Source organism: Micrasema longulum, unplaced genomic scaffold (genome assembly GCF_059751315.1).
Source record: "Micrasema longulum isolate JH-2025_06_02 unplaced genomic scaffold, ASM5975131v1 h1tg001232l, whole genome shotgun sequence".
NCBI classification, from domain to species: Eukaryota; Metazoa; Arthropoda; class Insecta; order Trichoptera; family Brachycentridae; genus Micrasema; species Micrasema longulum.
The window spans coordinates 151,808-161,138 of record NW_028278419.1 but is presented as its reverse complement, the minus strand read 5'-3'; positions in this window follow the sequence as shown (position 1 = coordinate 161,138).

Sequence of the window (9,331 nt, the reverse complement as noted above, 5' to 3'; positions counted from 1 at the left end):
GGAGTGTTCTCTGTTTATAATAGTCTCCATCTAACATGGCACCGCCTGTTCTAAGATGGAGATTTTCTATCTTTTGAGCAAAAGTAGTCCTATACTAATAAAACAATAACATAAAAAAGAAAAACTAAAACTACTTAATTATAAATGCCTAATAAAATGTAAGAAATTGAAAATCGTTATTATACAAATATTAAGTATGTATATGTGCCAAGAATACATGTTACTTAAACATAAATGATATAGTATATTAAAAAAATATAAAGCAATGAAGTACATAAACATATAAATAAATACATCATGTTCTATTTAAATTTAAATGGTCACAAACAAAGTTTAAATTTTACCGGAATCGTGACGTATTAAGGGCGTGGCCAATGCAATGGACCATTTTCACGGGAATCCAAAATTATAAATTTGAAAATATTTTTTATGCGACTAATAAGTAGTAAAAAAATATTTCTTGCTCGGCAGTATTGCATAGACCCTTATTAAATAAAAATAAAATAAAAAAGTGGTATTTCCCTATTATGACAAGATTTTGAAAAAAATGAAATAGCATAACTTGTTTTATTTTTAATCAATTAAGAAACATTGTAGGTTATACTTATATAATGGGTTTTAATGTAAATTTAAACGACAACACCCGAAAATAAGTCTAATTTTGTGTGATAATAGCAAGAATGAATGGTAATAAAGGACGACGATGACCAAGAACAACGTGGCAAAAATCTTAAGTCTTGTCATGTCGAAAGCAGACAGAACCGAGGGGCATGTATGACAAGATGTACGAATGTAGAGAAGCAATAGAAGAAGAAGAAGAAGAGAAGAATGTAGAGAGAGAATGCATGCCAGGATGGACGTGTGTAGCGGTCCATCCTCTCTGCCTACCCCTACGGGGAAATGGCGAGATGGTTGTAGTTGTAACATCATTGGTTTTATAAACGTCGTACAAGAGGTTTTTTTTATGTAAACGCCAAAATGAACGTCCGATATCCATTGGGTGTCGGCTTATTTGTATACCGCTTAAAATTCGAAGGAAATTTTATTTATACAAATAAACATTATGTTAAGTAAATAACAGCATTTATCGATACTATTCCTGGCCGATTACCTTTCATTCCCATCCTTCCCCACCCATCCTTATGGTACCTACCTAACATCAAGATAGAAAATATTTAAAATTAGAAGATTCGGATTTAGAACAAAAACAAAACAACATTTTTTACTTGACATAAAAAACTAGTAATAGTTCTACATTATCTCTGACATAAAATCGGATAAAGAAGTGGTTGGAATCGTCACGCGTCGTGGAAAAGATTGTTATATTTAATATATTTAATCCAGTACCAGAAATTGAAGAACATTCAGATTGTATTAAAGGTAGGTATCCATTCCATGTCCCTATCCTTTCTCAAATATTTCCCAATAACAAAACTGAATGAAATTCGATTTTCATTTACAGTCCGCCTTTTTGTTAACATAAAGACTTTTCTCGAAGTTCATTGTGTGAGGTTCATTTGGAAAAAAAATGTTATTGCCCGCCCCAAATACCACCAATTCATTATTACGATTTTTTAAAACATTTTTGCTGTCATTTTACCAGAATTGGTATTATGAAAAAAAAAATCTAAGGCTTGTATCAACTCCAAATAACGATGGAATTAATTCACCTAAGATGCCATTGTGAAGTTTTATCCTTAATCTGAACCTTTATTTGAATATTTTGTATTGCAAGTAGCAGACCCTTCAGAAGGGCAAATATTTAATAAGTTTTAAAAATAATTTGAACATCTTGATCAGTTTTGATTATTTTAATGCGACGCAAACTTTTTGTTTATTGTATCCTTTTTTCATACATTATTTGTTAATATTAAGAGCTGATACACGTATTAGACCGTAGACGTATGGACCTTTGTATTAGGGAAAATACGTGTCAAAGAAAATCTACTCTTAGGTCAGCATTTGATTCAGGCAGAGGAAAACTTGTCGAAATCCAGCGCTCGCCAAACACTAGATTGGGAGATTGCGCTTTTACCGTTGCCGGCCCCTCTGCCTGGAACCAATTGCCTCCAAACTAACAAATTAAAGACAGTTCTTGTCAGTTCAGATACCAACTAAAATCTCACATCTTTAGTTTATCATACACTCAATTTTAAATCAGAAAATATAATATGCCAGTTTGGCTTAGTTAGAATGTAAGTTTAAGTATACAAATGTAAAGCGCCCTTGAGGTGATTTTTGACAAAAGTGGCGCTTTACAAATCAGCCAATTATTATTATAATTATTAGAGTTTTTTTGCTAAAGGCATAATACCAATCTCTGGGAAAATGACAACAGAAACATTAAACAAATGTAATAATAAATTGGTGACATTTGGGGACGGGGCACTAGAGTAAATTTGTTCCAAATGGCCTTTCTATCCATTTTTTTGTGTTACACTAAAAACTAAACACCTGTATTTTACTTTATTTTGACTACATGGCAATTTAAATCGTTGATAAATGAAATTAAAAAATATTATTGAAACAATTTTAAAACTAATGAAACTCAAATAAGCTTTTAAAAACGTAGTTTATTATAATGTTGGTATATTGAAAAAAATACATTTATTATCTCAAATAAATGAAATCAAACGATACCAGGACTAGGTGCAACTGATTTATTTTTTGTGCCAGTATATTGGCTAAAATTAACATGAAAAAATGTGCTGCGTCTAAATTAAATCAAAATTAACACTCGAGTAATTTCGAATCGATGTCCACTTTAACATATAAAACTTGTTTTAAAGATAAGTACGCCATGTGGTCTCCAGGTGAGCACGTTTGCTTACCGTATCTTAGGTACCGTGCTCGATCCTTAGTGCGCTCGTCTTAAAACAGATATTTTTTGCAATATTTCATAGTCCCTGGACAAGCGTCTCAAGTATAAGACAGATATTATATTTGTGTACGACTAAATTCAAAATGATCGCTTACACTGCGATCAGAAAGTCCCTGCGATGTTCGTCACATCGTCAGGTGCTGATGAGAAAGATAATTATTATTGTAATTTATTTTTCAAATGCCACGGAATTGATAACACCTTCAGAAATAAATTTAAGTAAATGAGTACATATTTTTAACAGGAAAGTATGTTGTCAAAATACGATGTTTATTTTATAACAGTATCGCTAAAACAATGGTGTGATAAACGATAAGTAACAATCTAAACACGAAACATATATTAAGTCCTTTTTTACTTGAAAATTTAAACTTTTTAAACGAAGTAAGCACGTGTCGTTTTATAGTTTGAACTCAAAGATAAAATACTATTAGTATTTAAAGTACTGCACGCTTTTTTAATTCTCCATTTGTAACTATTTATTTTTTGTAATTAAACAACAAACAAATAAATAAAATATTATTTATATAATTTTACTAAGTATTATTTAATATTTGTCTATAACCGCTCACCAAATTTTCTATATCTTTACAGGTTTCGAGACATACCCGTCGCTTTGTCAGGACTTTAATTAAACCGACATGTAAACCCACTATACACCATAAATAATATCAAACCTGCTTTTTATGTAAATATTGGTAAATAATTGCTCAATTAAGATGAAAATTGTTTAATTAATTAATTAATTAATTAATTCAGGTGTTTACCAATTAAAATGCAATTCTCGTCCTTCAGTTTACGTTAGAAGAAAATCAAGGAAATTTGGTATTCGTGTTAAAGAACATGTGATGTGTCTTCACAATAACAATTTTTCCGAATTCGCAAATCACTTAACTTTAATAAAGATACGAGAGTTCAAATCTTACATAAACTTATGTTTAAAGGATAAGGATTAAAAGTTAATAATATGGAAATATTTTACATTAGGAAAGCTTTAAAAAATAATGTTGCTTTGATCAAAAAACCTTTCGATATGGCCCATTGTACGATGTTTCATCGTAATGGTCACCCTTTACCTATGAAACGTTCTCCCTTTACTTCCTCTCTCTTCACTCCCTCTCTCTTTTTTCAACTATTCCTTCCACAACACAAAATATTTTCATAACCTAATTAGTGCATGTTTGTCCTAATCAGTGAATGTGATTATTTAAACGCATGTCGTGTTGGTTTTATATTTTTATGCAACAACTATGGCGATGGAGATGGTGTATAGTGGGTTTTGCATGTTGGTTTAATTGGTGTCCCGACGAAGAGACGGGTACAGACGTAGACAAAACCGGTAGACATAGAAGATTCGGTAAGGGGTTATATACAAATTTTAAATAACATTTAGTAAAATGTTTGGAATGAATGAAACCCAAAAAACCCAAAAAGGAACCCTGTTTGCCTATTCTATTAAACTTTTGCTCTCTTACGGTACAGATTTGTCCTGGCGTAAAATAACTGAAATATGTTTTAAAGCAGTTTCAGCCATTTGAAGTAATTTGTTCCAAAGGGACTCCTAGGGATCAGTTTTATGTAAAGCCGAGAAGTAAATAAATAAAATGTCGTTAAAAACTAATTATTATTTGAAATATCTGTGTTCAGGCGTATTAAGAAAACGGTTCTGTTTGAGAAATAAAACCAGAACCCTGGACGAGTGTTTTCGAATCGATGGTTACACTCAGATGAAAATTCTGAAACAGAAAATCGAGTGCAAACAACTCTGCTTTGTTGTGTAGTAGTTGACGCGTTCAACCACCATTCTTGAGGTCTTTGGTTCGATTTCTGGAAGGGTGGACGTGAAATACTGATTTTTTGAGCTGTATTATTTCATTGTTTCTGGACTAATAGATACCTAAAAAAATCATAGATCATAGAAATTTTAAAATTTCAATGTTTTTTTTTTGTCAATAGACTTTTATTTAAAAAATATATAAAACACATTATTATTTTGTATCGTACTAATAGTGCTATGATTTACAAGTAGTTCGCTTTTATCAAAATATTTTTGATTATTTTTTCGTACATTTTCAAGAAACTGCCGTACAATTTAATGCTCCGATTTTTACCGCGCGAAAGAACACATTTCTTATATCCGATTTCCCGTAGGGCTAAACTTTCTCATTAGCTATGGTAAAAATATTCGGCACAATTAGTTTAAAATGTATAGACTAGATGTTACTCTTTTGTGCTTTAATTAATATCTGTAATAAAATTTATCCTTCGGCCTGTTATAGTGTAATAATAAAAAATAAATAATAAAAAATAAACAAAGACTTAAATACATCATTTTAATGGTTTCCAAGAAAATATTTACATTATGTTATTTTTATGAATTTAAAAATAAAGAACGGTTTCGATTGATTTATTTTTCTATTAATAAGTAAAATTAACATTATAACATCTAATATTTTATATTATTTTTCAAGTATCATAATTTTCCTATCCCCACTCAGCGGTGCATAGGGAACTGCATTGATACTCTTTTTTGTTCGTATTGCCGATTATTTTGATCATTTAGAAAGTAAGGTGATCGGTGTTAAGCCTCAGATGCCAGTCTAGGGACAATAAAATATAGCAGTTAAGGCAATTCCTTCATATGATGGGCATTTCGGTTTTTTCAAATAGTAGCGGTTACTTACACCGTTTCACAAATTAAACTGTTTTGTAAAACGGTTTCTAAATAATAGTTTTGATAAGAGTTAAAAAAAAATCTGGTACAAGCAATTTTAAAACAGTTCCATAAAAAAAAGTGTCACTAGTAACACAATCAGGATATGTGAAACTGTTTATAAAATAACAGTTTAGAGCAGTGAAGGCAAAACTCGTAGCCACCCCTCCCCCCCGTAGGATAGCAATATTTTTTTTCTTTAGAAACAGTTTCACAAAGTAGTTTAATTTGTGAATGAATAATATTAGATATCAACGATGTTTTGAGTACGTCCAAATATATGCAGACTGGCTGGATTTCCTCCCTAGGAAGTTATTCAGATCAAAATTTAGATCTTTAGCGAGGAAATCCAGCCAGTTTGCAAATGTTTGAACATCCTCAAAACATTGTTGAATCAACTAACTGGTAAAAGAAGAAGCACAATTGCTTTCAGGCGTTGCCTAGTAGGTAAATTGGTTCAGCCGGATGAATCTTACCCACATGATAAAGGTTTCAGCTCTTTTTCTTCACAAAAGTCAACAGGTGGAAGTGCTGAGGAAATAATTATGTTTAAACATAGGCAGCATGGTAAAAGTTACACAGTGTGTAAAATGGCCACTTAAACCAGCCAACGACAAATCATAAGCCCTGTAAATGCCTAGACTTCTATATTCCCTTCTCAAAAATGATTTACATCTGTTGCAACTAATATAAGAAGTTTTTTTTTCGGTAACAGTTTAATTTTTGTGTAAAATTGTTTCCCTTGTTTCGGAAGAACAACTGTTTCGTTTTTTTACCACCCTTTCTCAACATACCCGTAAATTGTTTAAAAAACTGAGGGTCTTTGTATCGGTTTCACTTCACTATAAAATATATATTTTTTATAGTTGAACGACATATTACAGCCAGCTTAAAAACAAACATTCGTATCCTCCCTCCAAGGAATCGAACCTGGCACCTCAACCATGGTAAACGAACGCGCGAACCTATATAATACGAGGCGGACTTATCTCAGCTTGATTTTCTTCCCACCTAGATAGAGGCATTCTTCTAGGGTTTTGGTTGTAATTTGCCCACAGAACAGTATTCTTTATCCGCCCGGACGGGTCAGGAAAAAATGAAGATTGACAGACTTGTTGTTTGCTAAGAAATAAGGTCGAAATATAATTTTAATCGAGTTAAAAAATTTACTGGGTTTACATAAGTTGGGTACTTTATCTTCCGAATTCTAAAATGAGCACAGGAAGTAAAACAAAAAATTTAAAAAACACGTCAAATTTTTTTTTTGCTCTATAAGATATTGTATTTAATTTTAGGTCACACATAAATGTTATTTTATTTAATTCCAAGTCGTCAAAATGGAATGTCAAGTAAATTAAAACGAGCAGTTTGGACACCTCTTTCTGTTCGCGTTCAATCGAGGAATAAAGCTGCCAAAGCTGCTCGCGATATTTGCGCAGTGTACGGTGAAGATGCCAGGTAATTTCAACCTGGAAGACAGGAAGCGTTCCGGACGACGATGAAGACCGCTTATAATAATAATAATAATTATGGATAACTTATATAGCGCCATTTTCGTAATATAATACCTCAAGGGCGCTTTACAAAGTGATTATAGAAAGATTTAAATTTAATTTTAACTTTAACTTTTTAATTTAAGAAAAATAATGTACTTTTTCATACTACTTTTCCACCACATGCTAAGAATTTATTCAAATGATTTATAGAACAAGTGGGTTTTAAGTTTCTTCCGAAACATCACCTCACTCTCTCAGTTTCGGATTTCTGCTGGGAGAGCATTCCATGCCGTAGGGCCTGCGACCGCAAATGCACGTTCGCCAAATTTAGTGCGCTGTTTGCGTAGAGGTATAACAACTTTACGCTTAATCCATAGTATTCATGAAGATCCTTTTCAAACCACGTAAGAATTGGCTGAGCAGATAAAATGGAGACCGTCTTTGAAACGCAAAAACCATCGACGAGCTGTTCTTTCATTCATAGGATCTTCACCCTATACACTGCAAATATCGCGAGCAGCTTTGACAGTTTTATTCCTTCGGTTGAACGCGAACAGAACAAGGCGTCGAAAATGCTCACTTACGCCTACTTGACATTCTATTTTAAAGGCTTGTAATTTAATAAAATAATATATTATTTCATTCTTCCGAATGACGTATAATAACCGTTACTTTTTTGTTTTACTTTTGGAGCAAATTTTTAAATTTGTTAACAAACAAACACAGCTTATGTTAACACTCAATTAGTAGTTCGACATTTGGCAGACGATGATACTTCAAATCTACAGAAATTAAGATAGCAAACACGCTTTTTGTTCGCCGTGAAACATTAATTAGCAACATTTTACAGAGTCGAAAATATTTCAGACTGTTTGATTAAAGTAGTCAGTTAATCGAGTGAAGAAAAGTCCGCCCTGTAGTGTTATGATTGGTGCATTTGCCTATCATACATGAGGTCCTGGGTTCGATTCCTGCGATGATCGGCATGAAATATTGTTTTCAAAGTTGCTGTTACATCAAAATTTATGTTATTGAATTATCAAAAACCACAACGGATTAAAATTTTCTCCTTTATTTTTTATTTCCTCATTTTTTTCTCAGGCTAATCCTGGGGATTGGTTTGCAGAAAAATCCTGCATCTCGTCCTCAACCGCTCTTTATTATCTGCAGCCCTCTTTGGCTCGACTTAAAAGGGGCAATTCAAGTCTTCGCACACTTTTAAATACTCCCGTCGAGGGTGTCCTCTGTAATTCGTCCCCTCAATCATTCCCTCTAATATGTAATGGAGGATACCCTCATGGCGCATAATGTGGCCGATCCACGGGTTCGCATCTCTGAGATGGTTTTGATCAGATAGCTCCCTTCTTTGGTTTTACTGAGAACCTCGTCATTAGTGATGTGGTCCCAGGAAATTCCCTACCGGCAATTTCGACATCTAGCAGTTTCCTATCATTATGAGATTCGGAGTTCCAATCGCGATCTGATTTTACTATAAATAGTTAGAACTTCTTTAGCACATAGACAATACTTCTACACAGGAAAAAAGTCATACAATATGCAGAACCATGGAAATGTTGCAAGAGACACAAAATAAATAAGTTAATGACTACTTTTCTCAGAGAAATTGGTCGCAGTCTAAAGGGTTGATAGATGGCCAACACATGTTTTAATTTGAATTGTTAGTATATATTTTTGGTTTTCGTCGATTAAATTTTTTTAGATTTTCATGATTTTTTAATCTGTCAACAATATTTTAAGTTTGTCCAAATTTTTGTAGACAAGGACTGGATTCAACTCCCTGGGGAGCTGTTTATATTAACATATTACAACAGAGATAAAAAACATTTAAGAGAAGGTAATATAGAAGTCTAGGCATCTACAGGACTTATGACCTGTCAATGGCTGGTTTAAGTGGCCACTTTACACACACTGTGTAACATTAACCATTCTGCCTATATTTGAACATCTATATTCCTTCAATTCTTTCATCTGTTGATGTTTGTGAAGTTAAAGAGCTGAAACCTTTATTTATGCGGGTGAGATTCATATAATTGAATTATTTCACCTACATACTAGGCAACGCCTGAAAATATTATTTTTTCAATTTCTATACTTCTTCATGGACCAGGTAATTTATCAACAATATTTTGAGTTTGTCCAAATTTTTGTAGACAAGGACTGGATTCAACTCCCTGGGGAGCTGTTTATATTAACATATTACAACAGAGATGAAGAACATTT